This window comes from Scylla paramamosain, chromosome 28, assembly GCF_035594125.1.
Source record: "Scylla paramamosain isolate STU-SP2022 chromosome 28, ASM3559412v1, whole genome shotgun sequence".
Taxonomy (NCBI): Eukaryota; Metazoa; Arthropoda; class Malacostraca; order Decapoda; family Portunidae; genus Scylla; species Scylla paramamosain.
Window position 1 is genome coordinate 15,127,973 of NC_087178.1, and position 24,170 is coordinate 15,152,142.

The 24,170-nt window shown below is 40.5% G+C and overlaps 1 long non-coding RNA gene across 6 annotated transcripts in view; it reads left to right on the forward strand.

The window, feature by feature from the left end:
• Nucleotides 1-24,170, forward strand: part of LOC135114989 (uncharacterized) — a 91,477-nt gene that overhangs the window by 57,024 nt on the left and 10,283 nt on the right. Inside the window, exon 3 of one of the 6 annotated variants that reach the window (XR_010275746.1) lies at nucleotides 20,529-20,577. The exons of 3 other annotated variants lie outside the window; for them this stretch is intronic. This is a non-coding gene — a long non-coding RNA (uncharacterized LOC135114989). Of the gene's footprint in view, nucleotides 1-20,528; nucleotides 20,602-24,170 lie in introns of all 6 variants that reach the window. 2 more of the 6 variants (XR_010275744.1, XR_010275743.1) reach the window with 2 other exon arrangements.

The following is a 24,170-nucleotide window of genomic DNA, read 5'->3' on the forward strand; positions in this document are numbered from 1 at the left end:
CTTCTCTGTACTTCTCTACCCAATCGTATCATCGCTTTCTCTATCTCTTTTTTTTTTTTTTTCTTTGTACACCCTTATCCCAGGCTCTAGTAACCATTTCCATCTCGTTTTTCTTTCTACTTCATTATCCCACGCTCTAGTCACTCTCTCCATCTCGTTCTTTGTACTTCATTATCCCAGGCTCTAATCACTCTCTCCATCACGTTCTTCTTTGTACTTCTTTATCCCAGGCTCAAGTCACTCTCTCCATCTCGTTCTTCTTTGTATTTCATTATTTCAGGTTCTAGTCACTCTCTCCATCTCGTTCTTTTTTGTACTGGCTCTAGTCATTCTCCATCTCATTCTTCTTTGTACTTCTTTTTTCAACGCCCTAGTCACTCTCTCCATCTAGTTCTTTGTACTTCATTATCCCAGGCTCTAGTCACTCTCTCCATCTCGTTCTTTGTACTTCATTATCCCAAACTCTAGTCACCATTTCCATTTCGTTCTTCTTTGTACTTCACTATCCCACGCTCTAGTCACTCTCTCCATCTCGTTCTTCTTTGTACTTCATTATCCCACGCACTAGTCACTCTCTCCATCTCGTTCTTCTTTATACTTCATTATCCCAGGGTCTAGTCACTCTCTCCATCTCGTTCTTCTTTCTACTTCATTATCTCAGCCTCTCGTCACTCTCTCCATCTCGTTCTTCTTTGTACTTCCTTATCCAACGCCCTAGTCATTCTCTCCATCTCGTTCTTCTTTTTACTTCATTATCCCACGCTCTAGTCACTCTCTCCATCACGTTCTTCTTTGTACTTCATTATCCCAGGCTCTAGTCACCATTTCCATCTCCTTCTCTATACTACGTTATCCCACGCTGTAATCACTCTCTCCATCTCGTTCTTTGTACTTCATTGTCCCAGACTCCAATCACACTCTCCATCTCGTTGTTCTTTGTACTTCATTATTCCAGGCTCTAATCACTCTCTTCATCTCGTTCTTCTCTGTACTTCATTATTCCAAGCTCTAATCACTCCCTCCATCTCGTTCTTCCTTGTACTTCATTATCCCAGGCTCTAGTCACCATTATCATCTTGTTCTTCTTTGTACTTCATTATCCCACGCTCGAGTCACTCTCTCCATCTCGTTTTTCTTTGTACTTCATTATCCTACGCTCGAGTCACTCTCTATCTTGTTTTTCTTTCTACTTCATTATCCCAAGCTTTAGTCACTCTCTCCATCACGTTCTTCTTTGTACTTCATTATCCCAGGCTCTAGTCATTCTCTCCATCTCGTTCTTCTTTGTACTTCATTATCCAACGGTCTAGTCACTCTCATCATCACGTTCTTCTTTGTACTTCATTATCACAGGCTCTAGTCACTCTCTCCATCTTCATTATCCCCACATTCTAGTCACTCTCTCCACCTCGTTCTACTTTTACTTCCTTATCCCAGGCTTTAGTCACTCTCTCCATCTCGTTCTTCTTTTTACTTCATTATCCCAGACTCTAGTCACCCTCTGCATCACGTTTTTCTTTGTACTTCATTATCCCAGGCTCTAGTCATTCTCTCCATCTCGTTTCTTTTTTATACTTCATTATCCCATATTCTAGTCACTCTATCCATCTCGTTCTTTTTTGTACTTCTTTATCCCAGGCTCTAGTCATTCTCTCCATCTTGTTGTTCTTTGTACTGCATTATCCTAGGTTTTAGTCACTCTCTCCATCTCGTTCTCCTTTGCACTTCATTATCTCAAGCTCTAGTCACTCTCTCCATCACCTTCTTCTTTGTACTTCATTATCCCAGGCTCTAGTCACCATTTCCATCTTGTTCTCTTTTGTACTTCATTATCCCAGGCTCTAGTCACTTTCTCCATCTCGTTCTTCTTTGTACTTCATTATCCCAGGCTCTAGTCACTCTCTCCATTTCGTTCTTCTTTGTACTTCATTATCCCAGGCTCTAGTCATTCTCTCCATCTCGTTCTTCTTTGTACTTCATTATCCCACGCTTTGGTCACTCTCTCCATCTCGTTCTTTGTACTTCATTATAGTTACGCTCTAGTCACTCTCTCCATCACGTTCTTCTTTGTACTTCATTATCCCACGCTCTAGTCACTCTCTCCATCACGTTCTTCTTTGTACTTCATTATCCCAGGCTCTAGTCACCATTTCCATCTCGTTCTTCTCTGTACTTCATTATCCCACGCTGTAATCACTCTCTCCATCACGTTCTTCTTTGTACTTCATTGTCCCAGGCTCCAATCACTCTCTCCATTTCGTTGTTCTTTGTACTTCATTATTCCAGGCTCTAATCACTCTCTTCATCTCGTTTTTCTCTGTACTTCATTATCCCAGGCTCTAGTCACCATTTTCATCTTGTTCTTTGTACTTCATTATCCCACGCTCGAGTCACTCTCTCCATCTCGTTTTTCATTGTACTTCATTATCCTACGCTCGAGTCACTCTCTCTATCTTGTTTTTCTTTGTACTTCATTATCCCAAGCTTTAGTCACTCTCTCCATCACGTTCTTCTTTGTACTTCAATATCCCAGGCTCTAGTCATTCTCTCCATCTCGTTCTTTTTTGTACCGTTTTTCTTTGTACTTCATTATCTCACGCTCTAGTCACTCTCTCCATCACCTTCTTTGTACTTCATTATCCCAGGCTCTAGTCACTATTTCCATGTCGTTCTTCTTTGTACTTCATTATCGCAGGCTCTAGTCATTCTCTCCATCTCGTTCTTCTTTGTACTTCATTATCCAACGGTCTAGTCACTCTCATCATCACGTTCTTCTTTGTACTTCATCATCCCAGGCTCTAGTCACTCTCTCCATTTCTTTCTTCTTTGTACTTCTTTATTCAACGCTTTAGTCACTCTCTCCATCTCGTTCTTATTTGTATTTCATTATCATAGGCTCTAGTCACCATTTCCATCTCGCTCTTCTTTATACTTTATTATCTCAGGCCCTAGTCACTCTCTCCACCTCGTTCTTCTTTGTACTTCTTTATTCAACGCTCAAGTCACTCTTATCCCAGGCTCTAGTCACTCTCTCCATCTCGTTCTTCTTTGAACTTCATTATCCCAGGCTATAGTCGCTCTCTCCATCTCGTTCTTCTTTGTACTTTATTCAACACTCTAGTCACTCTCTCCATCTCGTTCTTTGTACTTCATTATCCCAGGCTCTAATCACTCTCTCCATCTCGTTCTTCTATGTACTTCATTATCCCTGGCTCTAGTCATTCTGTCCATCTCTTTCTTTTTTGTACTTCATTATCCCACGGTCTAGTCACTCTCATCATAACGTTCTTCTTTGCACTTCATTATCCCAGGCTCTAGTTACTGTCTCCATCTCGTTCTTCTTTGTACTTTATTATGCCAGGCTCTAGTCACTCTCTCCATCTCGTTCTTCTTTGTATTTCATTATCCCAGGCTCATATCACTCTCTCCATCTCGTTCTTCTCTGTACTTTATTATACCACGCTCTAATCACTCTCTCCTTCTCGTTCTTCTTTGTACTTCATTATTCCACGCTTTGGTCACTCTCTCCATCTCGTTCTTTGTACTTCATTATAGCTACGCTCTAGTCACTCTCTCCATCACGTTCTTTGTACTTCATTATCCCAGGCTCTAGTCACCATTTCCATCTCGTTCTTCTTTGTACTTCATTATCCCACGCACCAGTCACTCTCTCCATCTTGTTCTCCTTTATACTTCATCATCCCAGGCTCTAGTCACTTTCAATCTCTTTCTTCTTTGTACTTCTTTATTCAACGCTCTAGTCACTCTCTCCATCTCGTTCTTCTTTATATTTCATTATTCCAGGCTCTAGTCACTCTCTCCATCTCGTTCTTCTTTGTACTTCATTATCCCTCGCTCTAGTCACTCTCTCCATCTCGTTCTTCTTTGTACTTCATTATCCCAGGCTCTAGTCACTCTCTCCATCTCGTTCTTCTTTGTACTTCATTATCCCAGGCGTTAGTCACTCTCTCCATCTCATTCTTCTTTATACTTCATTATCCCACATTCTAGTCACTCTCTCCATCTCCTTGTTCTTTTACTTCCTTATCCCAGGCTTTAGTCACTCTCTCCATCTCGTTCTTCTTTTTACTTCATTATCCCAGACTCTAGTCACCCTCTGCATCACGTTTTTCTTTGTACTTCATTATCCCAGGCTCTAGTCATTCTCTGCATCTCGTTCTTCTTTGTACTTCATTAACCCAGGCTTTAATCACTCTCTCCATCTGTTTCTTCTTTGTACTTCATTAGCCCATGCTCTAGTCACCATTTGCATCTCGTTCTTTTTGTACTTCTTTATTCAGCGCTCTAGTCACTCTCTCCATCTCGTTCTTCTTTGTACTTCCTTATTCAACGCTCTATTCATTCTCTCCATCTCGTTTTTCTTTGTACTTCATTATCCCAAGCTCTAATCACTCTCTCCATCTCGTTCTTTTTTGTACTTCTTATCGCAGGCTCTAGTCATTCTCTCCATCTTGTTGTTCTTTGTACTGCATTATCCTAGGTTCTAGTCACTCTCTCCATCTCGTTCTTTTTGGTACTTCATTATCCCACGCTCTAGTCACTCTCTCCATCTCGTTCTCCTTTGTACTTCATTATCTCACGCTCTAGTCACTCTCTCCATCACCTTCTTCTTTGTACTTCATTATCCCAGGCTCTAGTCACCATTTCCATCTCGTTCTCTTTTGTACTTCATTATCCCAGGCTCTAATCACTCTCTCAATGTTGTTCTTCTTTGTACTTCATTATCCCAAGCTCTAGTCACTCTCTCCATCTCGTTCTTCTTTGTACTTCATTATCCCAGGCTCTAGTCATTCTCTCCATCTCGTTCTTCTTTGTACTTCATTATCCCACGCTTTGGTCACTCTCTCCATCTCGTTCTTTGTACTTCATTATAGTTACGCTCTAGTCACTCTCTCCATCACGTTCTTCTTTGTACTTCATTATCCCACGCTCTAGTCACTCTCTCCATCACGTTCTTCTTTGTACTTCATTATCCCAGGCTCTAGTCACCATTTCCATATCGTTCTTCTTTGTACTTCATTATCCCAGGCTCTAGTCACTCTCTCCATCTCTTCCTTCTTCGTACTTCATTATCCCACGCTCTAGCCACTCTCTCCATCTTGTTCTTCCTTGTACTTCATCATCCCAGGCTCTAGTCACTTTCCATCTCTTTCTTCTTTGTACTTCTTTATTCAACGCTCTAGTCACTCTCTCCATCTCGTTCTTCTTTGTACTTTTTTATTCAACGCTCTAGTCACTCTCTCCATCTCGTTCTTCTTTGTACTTCATTATTCCAGGTTCTAGTCACTCTCTTCATCTCCTTCTTCTTTGTACTTCGTTATCCCAGGCTCTAGTCACTCTCTCCATCTCGTTCTTCTTTGTAATTCATTATCCCACGCTCTATTCACTCTCTCCATCTCGTTCTTCTTTATATTTCATTATTCCAGGCTCTAGTCACTCTCTCCATCTCGTTCTTCTTTGTACTTCATTATCCCACGCTCTAGTCACTCTCTCCATCACGTTCTTCTTTGTACTTCTTTATCCCAGGCTCTAGTCACCATTTTAATCTCGTTTTCTCCTTTGTACTTCATTATTTCAGGTTTTAGTCACTCTCTCCATCACGTTCTTCTTTGTACTTCATTATCCCAGGCTATAGTCATTCTCTGCATCTCGTTCTTCTTTATACTTCATTATCCCAGGCTTTAGTCACTCTCTCCATCTCATTCTTCTTTATACTTAATTATCCCACATTCTAGTCACTCTCTCCATCTCGTTCTTTTTTTTACTTCTTTATTCCAGGCTCTAGTCATTCTCTCCATCTTGTTGTTCTTTGTACTTCATTATCCCAGGCTTTAGTCATTCTCTCCATCTCGTTTTTCTTTGTACTTCATTATCCCAGGATCTAGTCACCATTTCCATCTCGATCTTCTTTGTACTTTATTATACCAGGCCCTAGTCACTCTCTCCATTTTGTACTTCTTTATTCAACGCTTTAGTCACTCTCTCCATCTTGTTCTTCTTTGTTCTTCATTATCCCACGCTCTAGTCACTCTCACCATCTCGTTCTTCAATGTACTTCATTATCCCACGCTCTAGTCACTCTCTCCACCTCCTTCTTCTTTGTACTTCCTAATTCTAGGCCCTAGTCATTCTCTCCATCTCGTTCTTCTTTGTATTTCATTATCTCAGGCTCTAGTCATTCTCTACATCTCGTTCTTCTTTTTATTTCATTATCACATGCTCTAGTCACTCTCTCCATTTCGTTCTTCTTTGTACTTCATTATCCCATGCTGTAGTCACCATTTCCATCTCGTTCTTCTTTGTATTTCATTATCCCAAGCTCTAGTCACTCTTTCCATCTCGTTCTTCTTTGTACTTCGTTATTCCAGCCTCTAGTCAGTCTCTTCATCTCGTTCTTCTTTGTACTTCATTATCCCAGGCTTTAGTCACTCTCTCCATATCATTCTTCTTTGTACTTCATTATCGCACGCTCTAATCACTCTCTCCATCTCGTTCTTCTTTGTACTTCATTATCCCAAGCTCTAGTCTCTCTCTCCATCTTGTTCTTCTTTGTACTTCACTATCCAACGCTCTAGTCACTCTCTCCATCACGTTCTTCTTTGTACTTCATTATCCCAGGCTCTAGTCATTATTTCCATTTCGTTCTTCTATGTACTTTATTATCCCAGGGCCTAGTCACTCTCTCCAACTCGTTCTTCTTTGTACTTCTTTATTCAACACTCTAGTCACTCTCTCCATCTCGTTCTTCTTTGTACTTCTTTATTCAACGCTCTATTCACTCTCTCCATCTCGTTCTTCTTTGTACTTTATTAATCCAGGCCCTAGTCACTCTCTCCATCTCGTTCTTCTTTGTACTTCTTTATTCAACGCTCTAGTCACTCTCTCCATCTCGTTTTTATTTGTACTTCTTTATCCCAGGATCTAGTCACCGTTTCCATCTCGTTCTTCATTGTACTTCATTATATCAGGCTCTAATCACTCTCTCCATCGCGTTCTTCTTTTTACTTCATTATCCCAGTCACTAGTCATTCTCTCCATCTCTTCCTTCGTACTTCATTATCCCATGCTCTAGTCACTCTCTCCATCTCGTTCTTTTTTGTACTTCATTATTCTCCGCTCCAGTCACTCTCTCCATCACCTTCTTCTTTGTACTTCATTACCCCAGGCTCTAGTCACCATTTCCATCTCGTTCTTCTTTGTACTTCATTATCGCACGCTCTAGTCACTCTCTCCATCTCGTTGTTCTTTGTACTCCATTATCCCAGTCTCCAATCACTCTCTCCATCTCGTTCTTTTTTGTACTTCATTATCCCAGGCTCTAGTCACTCTCTCCATCTCGTTTTTCTTTGTACTTCTTTATTCAACGCTCTATCGCTCTCTCCATCTCGTTCTTCTTTTTACTTCATTATCCCAGGCTCTAGTCACTCTCTCCATCTCGTTCTTCTTTGTACTTCATTATCCAAGGCTCTACTCACTCTTTCCGTCTCGTTCTTTTTTTACTTCATTATCCCAGGGTCTGGTCACTCACTCCATCTCGTTCTTCTTTGTATTTCATTATAGCCACGCTCTAGTCACTCTCTCCATCTCGTTCTGCTTTGTACTTCATTATCCCAGGCTCTAGTCACTCTCTCCATCTCGTTCTTCTTTATACTTCATTATCATAGGCTCTAGTCACTCTCTCCATCACGTTCTTCTTTGTACTTCATTATCCCATGCTCTAGTCACTCTCTCCATCTCGTTCTTCTTTGTACTTCATTATCCCATGCTCTAGTCACTTTCTCCATCTCGTTCTTCTTTGTACTTCTTTATTCAGCGCTCTAGTTACTCTCTCCATCTCGTTCTAATTTGTACTTCATTATCCCAGGCCCTAGTCACCCTCTCCATCTTGTTTTTCTTTGTACTTCTTTATTCAACGCTCTAGTCACTCTCTGGATCTCGTTCTTCTTTGTATATTATTTTCCAAGGCCCTAGTCACTCTCTCCATCTCTTTCTTCTTTGCATTTCTTTATTCAACACTCTAGTCACTCTCCATCTCGTTCTTCTCTGTACTTCTTTATTCAACGCTCTAGTCACTCTCTGCATCTCGTTCTTCTTTGTACTTCATTATCCCACGCTATAATCACTCACTCCATCTCGTTCTGCTTTATACTTCATTATCCCATGCTTTAATCACTCTATCCATCTCGTTTTTCTTTGTACTTCATTATTCCAGGCTCTAACCATTTTCTCCATCTCTTTCTTCTTTGTACTTCATTATCTCAGGCTCTAGTCACTCTCTCCATCTCGTTCTTCTTTTGTACTTCTTTATTCAACGCTCTAGTCACTCTCTCCAACTCGTTGTTCTTTGTACTTCATTATCCCAGGCTCGTTCTTCTTTGTACTTCATTATCCCAGGCTCTAGTGACTCTCTCCATCTTGTTCTTCTTTTTACTTCATTATCCCAGGCACTAGTCGCTCTCTCCATCTCTTCCTTCGTACTTCATTATCCCATGCTCTGGGCACTCTCTCCGTCTCGTTCTTCTTTGTACTTCATTATCCCAGGCTCTAGTCACTCTCTCTATCTCTTTCTTCTTTATACTTCATTAACCGAGGCTCTAATCACTCCCTCCATCTCGTTCTTCTTTGTACTTCATTATTCCAGGCTCTAGTCACTCTCTCCAAATCGTTCTTCTTTGTACTTCATTATCCCAGGCTCTAGTCACTCTACATCTCGTTCTTCTTTGTACTTCATTATCGTAGGCTCTAGTCACTCTTTCCATCTCGTTCTTCTTTGTACTTCGTTATCCCAGGCTCTAGTCACTCTCTTCATATCGTTCTTCTTTGTACTTCATTATCCCACATTTTAGTCACTCTCTCCATCTCGTTCTTCTTTGTACTTCATTATTCCAGGCTCTAGTCACTCTCTCCATCTCGATCTTCTTTGTACTTCCTTATTCAACGCGCTAGTAATTCTCTCCATCTTGTTCTTCTTTGTACTTCATTATCCCCACACTCTAGTCACTAACAACATCTCGTTCTTCTTTGTACTTCATTGTCCAAGGCTCTAGTTACCATTTCCATCTCGTTTTCGTATGTACTTCATTATCCCTAGCTCTAGTCACACTCTCTTTCTCGTTCTTCTTTGAACTTCATTATCCCAGGCTCTAGTCACTCTCTCCATCTCTTTCTTCTTTGTACTTCATTACCCCAGGCTCTAGTCACTCTCTCCATCTCGTTCTTCTTTGTACTTGATTATCCCAGGCTCTAGTCACTCTTTCCATATCGTTCTTCTTTGTACTTCCTTATTCAACGCTCTAGTCATTCTCTCCATCTCGTTCTTCTTTTTACTTCATTATCCCACGCTCTAGTCACTCTCTCCATCACGTTCTTCTTTGTACTTCATTATCCCAGGCTCTAGTCACCCACTCCATCTCGTTCTTCTTTGTACTTCATTATCCCAGGCTCTAGTCACTCTCTCCATCTCATTCTTCAATGTACTTCATTATCCCACACTCTAGTCACTCTCTCCACCTCCTTCTTTGTACTTCATTATTCTAGGCCCTAGTCACTCTCTCCATCTCGTCCTTCTTTGTACTTCATTATCTCAGGCTCTAGTCATTCTGTACATCTCGTTCTTCTTTTTATTTCATTATCCCAGGCTCTAGTCACTCTCTCCAACTCGTTCATCTTTGTACTTCGTTATTCCAGCCTCTAGTCAGTCTCTTCATCTCGTTCTTCTTTGTACTTCATTATCCCACGCTCTAATCACTCTCTCCATCTCGTTCTTCTTTGTACTTCATTACCACACGCACTAGTCACTCTCTCCATCTCGTTCTTCTTTGTACTTCATTACCACACGCACTAGTCACTCTCTCCATCTCGTTCTTCTTTGTACTTCACTATCCAACGCTCTAGTCACTCTCTCCATCACGTTCTTCTTTGTACTTCATTATCCCAGGCTCTAGTCACTATTTCCATCTCGTTCTTCTTTGTACTTCTTTATTCAACTCTCTATTCACTCTCTCCATCTCGTTCTTCTTTGTACTATATTATTCCACGCTCTAGTCACTCTCTCCATCTCGTTCTTGTTTGTACTTCATTATCCCAGGCTCTAGTCACTTTCTCCATCTCGTTCTTCTTTGTACTTCTTTATTCAGCACTCTAGTCACTCTCTCCATCACGTTCTTCTTTGTACTTAATTATCCCAGGCCCTTGTCACATCTCTCCATCTCTCGTTCTTCTTTGTACTTCTTTATCCAACGTTCTAGTCACTCTCTCCATCTTGTTCTTCTTTGTTTTTCATTATCCCACGCTCTAGTCACTCTCTCCATCTCGTTCTTCTTTGTACTTCATTATCCCACTCTCTAATCACTCTCTCCACATCGTTCTTTGTACTTCATTATCCCAAGCTCTAGTGACCATTTCCATCTCGTTCTTCTTTGTACTTCATTATCCCACGCTCTAGTCACTCTCTCCTTCTCCTTCTTCTTTGTACTTCATTATCCCACGCACTAGTCACTATCTCCATCTCGTTCTTCTTTGTACTTCATTATCCCAGGCTCTAATCACTCTCTTCATCTCGTTCTTCTCTGTACTTCATTATTCCAAGCTCTAATCACTCTCTCCATCTCGTTCTTCCTTGTATTTCATTATCCCAGGCTCTAGTCACAATTTTCATCTTGTTTTTCTTTGTACTTCATTATCCCACGCTCGAGTCACTCTCTCCATCTCGTTTTTCTTTGTACTTCATTATCCTACGCTCCAGTCACTCTCTCCATCTTGTTTTTCTTTGTACTTCTTTATTCAACGCTCTAGCCACTCTCCATCTCGTTCTTTTTTGTATTTCATTATCCCAAGCTCTAATCACTCTCTCCTTTTCATTCTTCTTTGTACTTCATTATCCCAGGCTTTAGTCACTCTCTCCATCTCGTTCTTCTTTTTACTTCATTATCCCAGACTCTAGTCACCCTCTCCATCACGTTCTTCTTTGTACTTCATTATCCCAGGCTCTAGTCATTCTCTGCATCTCGTTCTTCTTTATACTTCATTATCTTAGGCTTTAGTCACTCTCTCCATCTTGTTCTTCTTTGTACTTCATTATCCCACGATCTTGTCATTCGCTCAATCACGTTCTTCTTTGTACTTCATTATCCCAGGCTCTAGTCACTATTTCCATCTCGTTCTTCTATGTACTTTATTATCCCAGGGCCTAGTCACTCTCTCCATCTCGTTCTTCTTTGTACTTCTTTATTCAACTCTCTATTCACTCTCTCCATCTCGTTCTTCTTTGTACTATATTATTCCACGCTCTAGTCACTCTCTCCATCTCGTTCTTGTTTGTACTTCATTATCCCAGGCTCTAGTCACTTTCTCCACCTCGTTCTTCTTTGTACTTCTTTATTCAGCACTCTAGTCACTCTCTCCATCACGTTCTTCTTTGTACTTAATTATCCCAGGCCCTTTTCACATCTCTCCATCTCTCGTTCTTCTTTGTACTTTTTTATCCAACGCTCTAGTCACTCTCTCCATCTTGTTCTTCTTTGTTTTTCATTATCCCACGCTCTAGTCACTCTCTCCATCTCGTTCTTCTTTGTACTTCATTATCCCACTCTCTAATCACTCTCTCCACATCGTTCTTTGTACTTCATTATCCCAAGCTCTAGTGACCATTTCCATCTCGTTCTTCTTTGTACTTCATTATCCCACGCTCTAGTCACTCTCTCCTTCTCCTTCTTTGTACTTCATTATCCCACGCACTAGTCACTATCTCCATCTCGTTCTTCTTTGTACTTCATTATCCCAGGCTCTAGTCACTCTCTCCATCTCGTTCCTCTTTGTACTTCATTATCCCAGGCTCTAGTCACTCTCTCCATCACGTTCTTCTTTGTACTTCATTATTACAGGCTCTAGTCACCATTTCCATCTCGTTCTTCTTTGTACTTCATTATCCCAGGCTCTAGTCACTCTCTCCATCTCGTTCTTCTTTATACTTCATTGTTCCAGACTCTAATCGTTCTCTCCATCTCGTTCTTCTCTGTACTTCATTATTCCAAGCTCTAATCACTCTCTCCATCACGTTCTTCCTTGTATTTCATTATCCCAGGCTCTAGTCACTATCTCCATCTCGTTCTTCTTTGTACTTCATTATCCCAGGCTCTAATCACTCTCTTCATCTCGTTCTTCTCTGTACTTCATTATTCCAAGCTCTAATCACTCTCTCCATCTCGTTTTTCTTTGTACTTCATTATCCCAGGCTCTAGTCACTCTCTCCATCTTGTTTTTCTTTGTACTTCATTATCCCAAGCTTTAGTCACTCTCTCCATCTTGTTCTTTGTACTTCATTATCCCAGGCTCTACTCACTCACTCCATCTCGTTCTTCTTTGTACTTCTTTATTCAACGCTCTAGCCACTCTCCATCTCGTTCTTTTTTGTATTTCATTATCCCAGGCTCTAATCACTCTCTCCATCTCATTCTTCTTTGTACTTCATTATCCCAGGCTTTAGTCACTCTCTCCATCTCGTTCTTCTTTTTACTTCATTATCCCAGACTCTAGTCACCCTCTCCATCACGTTCTTCTTTGTACTTCATTATCCCAGGCCGTTCTTCTTTATACTTCATTGTCTTAGGCTTTAGTCACTCTCTCCATCTTGTTCTTCTTTGTACTTCATTATCCCACGATCTTGTCATTCGCTCAATCACGTTCTTCTTTGTACTTCATTATCCCAGGCTCTAATCACTAACTCCATCTTGTTCTTCTTTGTACTTCATTATCTCAATCTTTAGTCACCATTTTCATCTTGTTCTTCTTTGTATTGCATTATCCCACGCTCGAGTCACTCTCTCCATCTCGTTCTTCTTTTTACTTCATTATCCCACGCTCTAGTCACTCTCTCCATCATGTTCTTCTTTGTACTTCATTATCCCAGGCTCTAGTCACCATTTCCATCTCGTTCTTCTTTGTACTTCATTATCTTAGGCTCTAGTCACTCTCTCCATCTCGTTCTTTTCTGTACTTCATTATCCCACGCTGTAATCACTCTCTCCATCTCGTTCTTCTTTGTACTTCATTGTTCCAGGTTGCAATCACTCTCTCCATCTCGTTCTTCTCTGTACTTCATTATTCCAAGCTCTAATCACTCTCTCCATCTTGTTCTTCCTTGTATTTCATTATCCCAGGCTCTAGTCACCATTTTCATCTTGTTCTTCTTTGTACTTCATTATCCCACGCTCTAGTCATTCTCTCCATCTCGTTGTTCTTTGTACTTCATTATCCCAGGCTCCAGTCATTCTCTCCATCTCGTTCTTCTTTGTACTTCATTATCCCCACGTCCTAGTCACTCTCTCCATCACGTTCTTCTTTGTACTTCATTATCCCAGGCTCTAGTCACCATTTCCATCTCCTCTTTTGTACTTCATTATCCCAGGCTCTAGTCACTCTCTCAATGTCGTTCTTCTTTGTACTTCATTATCCCAGGCTCTACTCATTCTCTCTTTCTCGTTCTTCTTTGTACTTCTTTATTCAACGCTCTAGTCACTCTCTTCATCTCGTTCTTCTTTGTACTTCATTATTCCAGGTTCTAGTCACTCTCTTCATCTCCTTCTTTGTACTTCGTTATCCCAGGCTCTAGTCACTCTCTCCATCTCGTTGTTCTTTGTACTTCATTATCCCAGGCTCTAGTCACTTTCTCCATCTCGTTCTTCTTTGTAATTCATTATCCCACGCTCTAGTCACTCTCTCCATCACGTTCTTCTTTGTACTTCTTTATCCCAGGCTCTAGTCACCATTTTAATCTCGTTATCCTTTGTACTTCATTATTTCAGGTTTTAGTCACTCTCTCCATTTCGTTCTTTTTTGTACTTCATTATATCAGGCTCTAGTCACTCTCTCCATCTCACTCTTCTTTGTACTTTTTTATTCAACGCTCTAGTCACTCACTCCATCTCGTTCTTCTTTGTACTTCTTTATTCAATGCTCTAGCCACTCTCCATCTCGTTCTTTTTTGTAATTCATTATCCCAGGCTCTAATCACTCTCTCCATCTCGTTGTTCTTTGTACTTCCTTATCCCAGGCTTTAGTCACTCTCTCCATCTCGTTCTTCTTTTTACTTCATTATCCCAGACTCTAGTCATCCTCTGCATCACGTTCTTCTTTGTACTTCATTATCCCTCGCTCTTGTTATTTGCTCCATCACGTTCTTCTTTGTACTTCATTATGTCAGGCTCTAATCACTAACTCTATCTCGTTTTTTCTTTATACTTCATTATCCCAGGCTTTAATCACTCTCTCCATCTGTTTCTTCTTTGTACTTCATTATCCCATGCTCTAGTCACCATCTGCATCTCGTTCTTTTTTGTACTTCTCTATTCAACGCTCTAGTCACTCTCTCCATCTCGTTCTTCTTTGTACTTCCTTATTTAACGCTCTAGTCATTCTCTCCCATCTCGTTCTTCTTTGTACTTCATTATCCTCACGCTCTAGTCACTCTCTACATCACGTTTTTCTTTGTACTTCATTATCCCAGGCTCTAATCACTCTCTCCATCTCGTTCTTTTTTGTACTTCTTATCCCAGGCTCTAGTCACTCTCTCCATCTCGTTCTCTTTTGTACTTCATTATCCCAGGCTCTAGTCATTCTCTCCATCTCGTTCTTCTTTGTACTTCATTATCCCAGGCTCTAGTCACTCTCTCCATCTCGTTCTTCTTTGTACTTCATTATCCCAGGCTCTAGTCACTCTCTCCATCTCGTTCTTCTTTGTACTTCATTATCCCAGGCTCTAGTCACTCTCTTTATCACGTTCTTCTTTGTACTTTATTATCCCAGGCCCTTGTCACTCTCTCCATCTCGTTCTTCAATGTACTTCATTATCCCACACTCTAGTCACTCTCTCCACCTCCTTCTTCTTTGTACTTTATTTTAGGCCCTAGTCACTCTCTCCATCTCGTTCTTCTTTGTACTTCACTATCCCACGCTCTAGTCACTCTCTCCATCACGTTCTTCTTTGTACTTTATTATCCCAGGCTCTAGTCACTATTTCCATCTCGTTCTTCTATGTACTTTATTATCCCAGGGTCTAGTCACTCTCTCCATCTCGTTCTTCTTTGTACTTCTTTATTCAGCGCTCTCTTCACTCTCTCCATCTCGTTCTTCTTTGTACTTTATTATCCCAGGCTCTAGTCACTTTCTCCATCTCGTTCTTCTTTGTACTTCATTATCCCAGGCTCTAGTCACCATTTCCATCTCGTTCTTCTTTGTACTTCATTATCCCACGCTCTAGTCACTCTCTCCATCTCGTTCTTCTTTGTACTTAATTATCCCAGGCTCTAGTCACTTTCTCCATCTCGTTCTTCTTTGCACTTCATTATCCCAGGCTCTAGTCACTCTCTCCATCTCGTTTTTCTTTGTACTTCATTATCCCAGGCTCTAGTCATTCTCTCCATCTCGTTCTTCTTTGTACTTCATTATCCCACGGTCTAGTCACTCTCATCATCACGTTCTTCTTTGCACTTCATTATCCCAGGCTCATATCACTCTTTCCATCTCGTTCTTCTCTGTAGTTCATGATCCAACGCTCTAATCACTCTCTCTTTCTCGTTCTTCTTTGTACTTCTTTATTCAACGCTCTAGTCACTCTCTCCATCTCGTTCTTCTTTGTACTTCATTATCCCAGGCTCTAGTCACTCTCTCCATCTCGTTCTTCTTTGTACTTTATTATCCCAGGCTCTAGTCACCATTTCCATATCGTTCTTCTTTGTACTTCATTATCCCACGCTCTAGCCACTCTCTCCATCTTGTTCTTCCTTGTACTTCATCATCCCAGGCTCTAGTCACTTTCCATCTTTTTCTTCTTTGTACTTCTTTATTCAACGCTCTAGTCACTTTCTCTATCTCGTTCTTCTTTGTATTTCTTTATTCAACGCTCTAGTCACTCTCTCCATCTCGTTCTTCTTTATATTTCATTATTCCAGGCTCTAGTCACTCTCTCCATCACGTTCTTCTTTGTACTTCTTTTTCCCAGGCTCTAGTCACCATTTTAATCTCGTTCTCCTTTGTACTTCATTGTTTCAGGTTTTAGTCACTCTCTCCATCTCGTTCTTTTTTGTACTTCATTATATCAGACTCTAGTCACTCTCTCCATCTCGTTCTTCTTTGTACTCCTTTATTCAACGCTCTAGTCACTCTCTCCATCTCGTTTTTCTTTGTACTTCATTATCCCAGGCTTTAGTCACTCTCTCCATCTCGTTCTTCTTTGTACTTCATTATCCCAGGCTCTAGTCACTCACTCCATCTCGTTCTTCTTTGTACTTCATTATCCCAGGCTCTAGCCACTCTCCATCTCGTTCTTTTTTGTAATTCATTATCCCAGGCTCTAATCACTCTCTCCATCTCTTTCTTTTTTGTACTTCATTATCCCAGGCGTTAGTCACTCTCTCCATATCATTCTTCTTTATACTTCATTATCCCACATTCTAGTCAGTCTCTCCATCTCGTTGTTCTTTGTACTTCCTTATCCCAGGCTTTAGTCACTCTCTCCATCTCGTTCTTCTTTTTACTTCATTATCCCAGACTCTAGTCACTCTCTCCATCACGTTCTTCTTTGTACTTCATTATCCCAGGCTCTAATCACTAACTCCATCTCGTTTTTTCTTTATACTTCATTATCCCAGGCTTCAATCACTCTCTCCATCTGTTTATTCTTTGTACTTTATTATCCCATGCTCTAGTCACCATCTGCATCTCGTTCTTTTTTGTACTTCTTTATTCAGCGCTCTAGTCACTCTCTCTATCTCGTTCTTCTTTGTACTTCCTTATTCAACGCTCTAGTCATTCTCTCCCATCTCGTTCTTCTTTGTACTTCATTATGCTCACGCTCTAGTCACTCTCTACATCACGTTTTTCTTTGTACTTCATTATCCCACGCTCTAATCACTCTCTTCATCTCGTTCTTTTTTGTACTTCTTATCCCAGGCTCTAGTCATTCTCTCCATGTTGTTGTTCTTTGTACTGCATTATCCTAGGTTCTAGTCACTCTCTCCATCTCGTTCTTTTTGGCACTTCATTATCCCACGCTCTAGTCACTCTCTCCATCTCGTTCTTCTTTGTACTTCATTATCCCATGCTCTAGTCACTCTCTCCATCTCGTTCTTCTTTGTACTTCTTTATTCAACGCTCTAGTCACTCTCTCCATCTCGTACTTCATTATCCCAGGCTCTAGTCAGTCTCTCCATCACGATCTTTGTACTTCATCATACCACGCTCTAGTCACTCTCTCCATCTCGTTTTTCTTTGTACTTCATTTTCCCAGGCTCTAGTCTCTTTCTCCATCTCGTTCTTCTTTGTACTTCTTTATTCAGCGCTCTAGTCACTCTCTCCATCACGTTCTTCTTTGTACTTTATTATCCCAGGCCCTTGTCACTCTCTCTATCTCGTTCTTCAATGTACTTCATTATCCCACACTCTAGTCACTTTCTTAACCTCCTCCTTCTTTGTACTTTATTATTTTAGGCCCTAGTCACTCTCTCCATCTCGTTCTTCTTTGTACTTCACTATCCCACGCTCTAGTCACTCTCTCCATCACGTTCTTCTTTGTACTTTATTATCCCAGGCTCTAGTCACTATTTCCATCTCGTTCTTCTATGTACTTTATTATCCCAGGGCCTAATCACTCTCTCCATCTCGTTCTTCTTTGTACTTCTTTATTCAACGCTCTCTTCACTCTCTCCATCTCGTTCTTCTTTGTACTTCATTATCCCAGGCTCTAGTCACTTTCTCCATCTCGTTCTTTTTTGTACTTCTTTATTCAACGCTCTAGTCACTCTCTCCATCTTGTTCTTCTTTGTACTTCATTATCCCAGGCTCTAGTCACCATTTCCATCTCGTTCTTCTTTGTACTTCATTATGCCAGGCTCTAGTCATTCTTTTCATCTCGTTCTTCTTTTTACTTCATTATCCCAGCCTCTAGTCACTCTTCATCTTGTTCTTTGCACTTCGTTTTCCCATTCTCTAGTCACTCTCTTCATCTCGTTCTTCTTTGTACTTCATTATCCCACGCTCTAGTCACTCTCTCCATCTTGTTCTTCTTTGTTCTTCCTTATTCAACGCTCTAGTCATTGTCTCTATCTCGTTCTTCTTTGTACTTCATTACCCCAGGCTCTAGTCACTCTCTGCATTTCGTTCTTCTTTGTACTTCATTATTCAACGCTCTAATCACTTCCATTTCCTGTGTCCATTTTTTCCCTATTTTCTTCTTTGGTTTCCCTGGACGTGTTTTGCTATTTTGCTTCTTTTGCTTCCTTGCGATTTTGCGATTTGGGGGCGATAGAAAAGCTGGGTGAAAATGAAGTGGTAGAATGGGTGGGAAGGGAAGATTGGAGGTTTATAGTGAGAAAGGAAATATAGTAGGAGACATCAAGTTGAAGGGCAAACCGTCTTGCTTTAATTTTGCTTCCTTACCCAGTATCTATTTCACACCACTCTCTCATTTGCTCTTCATTTATCTTTTTTTTTTTTTTTCGCTATTTTATTTGTTTTTTCTTTATTTATTTCATTTTATTTTTTTATTTACTATTTTCTTTATTTTGTTGTTTTTTTCTTTATTTACTTTTATTATTTTTTACTGTTTTCATTATTTTATTCGTTTTCTCTTTCTTTATTTACTTTTAATATTTTTTTTATTTTCATTATTTTATTCATTTTCTATTTCTTTATTTTCTTTTATTATTTTTACCATTTTCTTTATTTTGTTCTTTTTATTTCTTTATTTACTTTTATTATTTTTACTATTTTAATTGTTTTATTCGTTTTCTATTTCTTTATTTACTTTATTTTTTCACATTTTTTTTTGTTTTATTTTTTGTTCAATTTATTATTTTTAGTATTTTCATTATTTTATTCGTTTTCTATTTCTTTATCTAGTTTTATTTTTTTTTCTAATTTTGTTTTTTTATTTATTTTTTTAGATATTTATTTTATTATTTTTTTTTTGTTTTATTTGTTTATTTATTTTTTATTTATTTTTTTCTTATTGCCTCACACGGACACCTGCTGGGCGTACAGGTGGATTGTCGTCACCGCCGTGGTGTGCGGGGCGCTCACAGCGCAGGAGAGGCTGGTCTCAGGCACTTTTGTTAACCCTGCTTTCTCAACTCTCCTGTCATATGGTTCGCACCCCTTAATATTTAGGAATAATTCACTCATTTCCAGAATAAGAGACAGGTTGGAGTTTGGCGCGAGTCGCCAGCCAGTCAGCTACTTGCTTAGATAGAAACCGGCAACCAATCACAGTGCTGAAAGAAAAGTGAAGTTAAGAAGAATATGTTTACCTTATCCTCGCTATACTACCTTCGCATAGTGTACGTTTCATGCATTCAGCCAAACATTACTGAAGCAACAGGACCGAAGTTGTGTTTCATTAAATGCGATTGGTGACTCAGCATAATATTATCTTCTTGCACGTGTTTTTATTCCTTATAAATGTCCTTACTTCTTTTTGTTTTCCATATCCAGCTTTCGGCTCACTTGAGCCTTCTTCAGCGGAGCAGGACGTCCTGCTCCTTTGGTAGCTGGAGAGCGAATGACTTAGGTAGTGAGGTAGCCGCATTATATCCCGTTTAATTCTATTCCTTATTGATGTCCTTACTTTTTTTGTAATTATGACTTCGGCAGTTTCGCTAGTTTTTCTATATCCAGCTTTCGGCTCACCTGAGTCTTCTTCAGCGGAGCAGGACGTCCTGCTCCTTCGGTAGCTGGAGAGCGAATGACTTAGGTAGTGAGGGAGCCGCATTATATCCCGTTTAATTTTATTCCTTATTGATGTCCTTACTTCTTTTGTTAGGGTGTTTATGACTTCGGCAGTTTCGCTAGTTTTTCCATATCCAGCTTTCGGCTCACCTGAGTCTTCTTCAGCGGAGCAGGACGTCCTGCTTCTTCGGTAGCTGGGGAACGAATGACTTAGGTAGTGAAAGATCTATCTATCTATATTTATAGAAAAGATGGGTGAAGGAAGAATAATATGAGTATAAGAGGATAGTGAGAAATAATGAAAGAAGTATAAGATTAAAGATGGTGGGCTGTCCACCTTGCTATTTTACTTATTGATGTTATACTGTGTATTATGTGTTTGTGAGAATGTTTGTGTTCTGTGTGCTGACTTCATGTGATGGCACGGGCCGCGATTGTTCTCCCTGTTACACCGCAGGCGAGTCGAGAGAGACTCTACCACTACTCCCTCGCCGACACCACACAACTCTTACCCCCTATAGGTAGGTCCCCGGGTGTCGGCGACTCAGGATGAGGTGCAACCCCCTCCCCATCTACCGCTTGCTGGGGGCCAGCAAGCCCTACCAGTGGCCAGTACCCCTCGGCTGTGCACTACGGTGTGGTGAACACCGGCTTGGCATACCGCCTCACCGCCGACTCAGGGCGCGGAGTGGGGAGAGAGGAGGCCAGCTACGAGTCCCATGTGAAGCATGTGTGTGTGTGTGTGCTGTTTAGAGTGTTGGAGTTACATAATATTCTTTCCTTTCCAGATGCCCCGTGTGTGCTGAGTTTTTGTGTTTGGCCATCTTCAGGAATACAGTGAGTAAAGGTAAGTGTTTTAAGGTGAGTATGTTTCCTTTATTTTCGGTTTGTTAATATATTGGGTTGGGTATTGTTTTGCATGCCTGTAGGCTGCTAGGGAAATCACGGTGGTATTTTACTATTTGATCTGAGTTGTCTTTTAGGCTTTGATAGATAGGCAGGCCCAACTCATCAATTTTTTCCCAAATTGTCTTTGCTCTGTAGTGTAGACGTATATTGAGAGGTGCTGTTTTGGTGTGTATGTGTACTTGTTCTGTTGTCATGGTGTAAGGGTGTTTCTGATTTGTTGCAAATCTAAGTGCTTTGTTTTGAACTTTTTGAAGTTTGCTAATTTGGTTATTGCTCATTGTGTGTATAGGGATTGGAGGGTAATCAAGTATTGGTAGTATTAGTGCTTTTACTAAGTGTATTTTTATTTTCTCTGGCATGTTATGTAACTTGTAGAGTTTTTGTAGTGACGCTATTGCTATATTTTTACGCTCCTGTATATGTTTGTAGTAGCCACCTCTAGTTATGGTTAGACCAAGGCATTTGCCGGTACTTTTAAATTCTATTTCTTCTTCGTTAATGATGAGTGGAAAGGTAAGTTTTGCTCCAAGGTGCAGAGGGGTGAATTTATTAACATTGGTTTTTATTTTCCAGTTCCTTTCGTAGTTATTAATTGCTGTTATTGCTCTCTCTGTTTTTATATTGAGCATGTTCTTGGACCTTCCTGGGTAGCCAGGATATTATTATATCCCGTTTATTGAGTGGTGTCTGATTGGTCGAGACGTTCTATCTTCTGATTGGCTGTTCACTGCCTCGGTTCTCATGCTGGGGAGGGCTTGGAGATCCTCTGCCTGGACTTAAGTTTGGGGAATATTTCTTTTAGGTGTAATGCTTCCAATATTGTGAGGTGTTTGGCGTCGCTGCAGATGGTTGTATTTTCTTCGAAAATCATTCTTGTGAGTGGTGCTGTGTATTTGCTTTAGGCGATTCTTGGGTGATTCTTGCCCCCGTAGCAAGATGCTCGGCACGGATTTATTTATTTTTTTTTTTCTATTTATCTATTTATTTATTTATTTATTTTATTATTATTATTATTTTTTTTTTAAGCAAAGATAGAGGTTTGGAAGAGGTTGGACAGAGAAGTGTAAAAGTAAGGGAAGTATGAAAGAGAGTTGGACTTTCTGCTTCTTTGGAAGCCGGAGAGCGAATGGCTTGGGTTTGTTTTGTTTAGCTGAAGAGAAGGGGGAAGAGAAATAAGAGTTTGTACACATAGAAGGTAAAGTAGGAAATAGGAAGGACAGGAAGAGTTAAAAGTTGGCGAGCTGTCCACCTTGCCATTCTTGCATAAGATTTCTTCTTACTTCTCTCTCAGGCGGCGAACGTGTTCTGACTAGACCGGGTCTTATTTTCCTGAAAATACTTTCTTCCACCACACCCCAACAGTCTTCAAGAATAATTTCATCAGTCATCATAAGTGTAAATACTTCTTCGTCTTCTATTGCTTCATCAGTGTGTGTGTATTTAAATGTGTTGTCTTGAATTCCTCTGAGGAGTGTATTTTTGGAGATATTTTTTGGCTGTGTTTTTAGAAGTGTAGATAATCAGACCAATGTCCCTGGCGTGCATTTTTCTCTTAGGTTTTGTTGATTTTAGTTTTTGTTTAGACTTCTATTGTTTTTGTCTCTCGATTTCCTGCATCTCCTCTGCTTCACTTTTATCTCTGGCGGTGGCTTCAATATGCGGGTGAATAGTTTTTGAGAGTCCGGATTTTCTGAGACTTTGATAGTTGGTAGATTAAGTTTAAGGACAGATTCTACCTCTTTCTCATATGATCCTGGATCAGTTATATTAATTAAGTGGGCGTGCATGATGTAGGTGAAAATTTTAAGGTGTGATTCTCTGTTAACTCCTTTTGTTTGGGTGGTGAGGTTGCGGGTACCTGTGATTGTATTACTGTATGAGGGTTTCTGGTTTTCTTTTTTTTTTTTTTTTTTTTCTTTTAGGGTATTTCATGGCTAAGGTACGATGGTTTTCTTTGCAGTTTATACATTGTCTTTTGCTGCTGAACTGCAGCCCTTCCATGAGTGGCCGTGGAAGCATATCTGAGTAGATCAGATATTCTTTGGGGTGAGGGCATTGGTTTGTGTAATGGTTTTCGAGTTTATAGCACCGGAAGCATGTTTTAGTGTTGTGAAATTGTTCTTTTTCAATCTGATGGGTAGAGGTGCTCATGTAAAATCATCAGAGTCCGTGGTCCTTTCCTTTGTCTGCGACTGTTGATGATTTAAAAGTAATTTTCAGTGTCCTGGAGTTTGGAAATTTGTATATGGAGTCTATTTGATCCTTGGCCCATTCATTTATGTCCATGATTTGTTGTTTGATGGTCGCTGTCTGATGTCTTCGCTGTTGTTGTAAATGATGCTGTTGAATATGACGATCAATCTTTTTTGCCTTGAGATCAAGTGGCAGTTGTGGGTTGAAGTTTTTTAACATGTCAGTTTTTGCATAATTTCATGGGAGAAGATTTTCTCCATATCAGCGTCGGTAGTTGTGACAGTGACAAAGCCATCTTGAGTAGGAATAAGTTTGTTAATGTAGATGTCACTGACAGAGAACATTTCCAGTATCAGGGTCCTTTAGGTTGTTACATTTAATTTTGACTTTCGCCATATTGTATCAAGAGGATCATTCTATATATATATATATAAGCAGATCGATTTGATGGCCCAGTTTCTAGTAACCGTCGCAGCCACCCCGATCCGCGCCTAACCTTGCCAGAGTTTTTGCCCGACCTGTCCAATAGGCTTAACGTATCCTTCTAAGGGCTTGGGTAGTGAGGGAGCCGTGTGTGTGTGTGTGTGTGTGTGTGTGTGTGTGTGTGTGTGTGTGTGTGTGTGTGTGCTGATTGTCACCTTGAAAAGTCAAGGTGACGCGGGCTTTGATGACTAGAGACAGCCCAGAGACAGCCCACAGCTGTTTTTCTCATTTGCATGACGCAAGTGATAGATGGCAGTGACCCACAACTCAGCGGAGTCTCGCTTACCCGCGTGAGCAGTGTGTGACCCACACCGCGGGGCAGTGTGGGTCACATGATCCATTTTTCTGGATGGGAAAAAAAAAAAAAAATAAAAATAAATAAATAAATAAATAAATAAAAAATAACGTGGTGCTGGGAATTGTCACCAAGCGCACTAGTGTGTTGGCTGGTGTATCATGTATAATGTGTGGTGCGTTGCCGGAGTTCCTGTTCAGAAAGTCGGCAGTGGCTGGGCAGTCTTCTATGTAGTGTAAGAGTGGTGTAATGGTTTGTGTGTTGCAGTGTTTGCAGACCTCGGGTAAAAGATCTTGTAGCTCAGAGAGGAATTTAAACCTCTGTGCATGCGTGTCTTAATCTGTTCGGGTAATGGGGAGTTGTTTGTGGCGATGGTGTACCAGTTTGCGCTTGGTGATCCTTCCGTGGCTTCCATATGAAGTTTTGTCTTGTTTCTTTGCAGTGCTATTTGTTTCATTGTGGTTTTGGTTGCTGTTCTGCTTTTTGGGATGTGTGCTGTGACTGTGGGGAGCTTCAGAGCGTGGTCTCGTGGTGGTGGTGGTGATGGTGG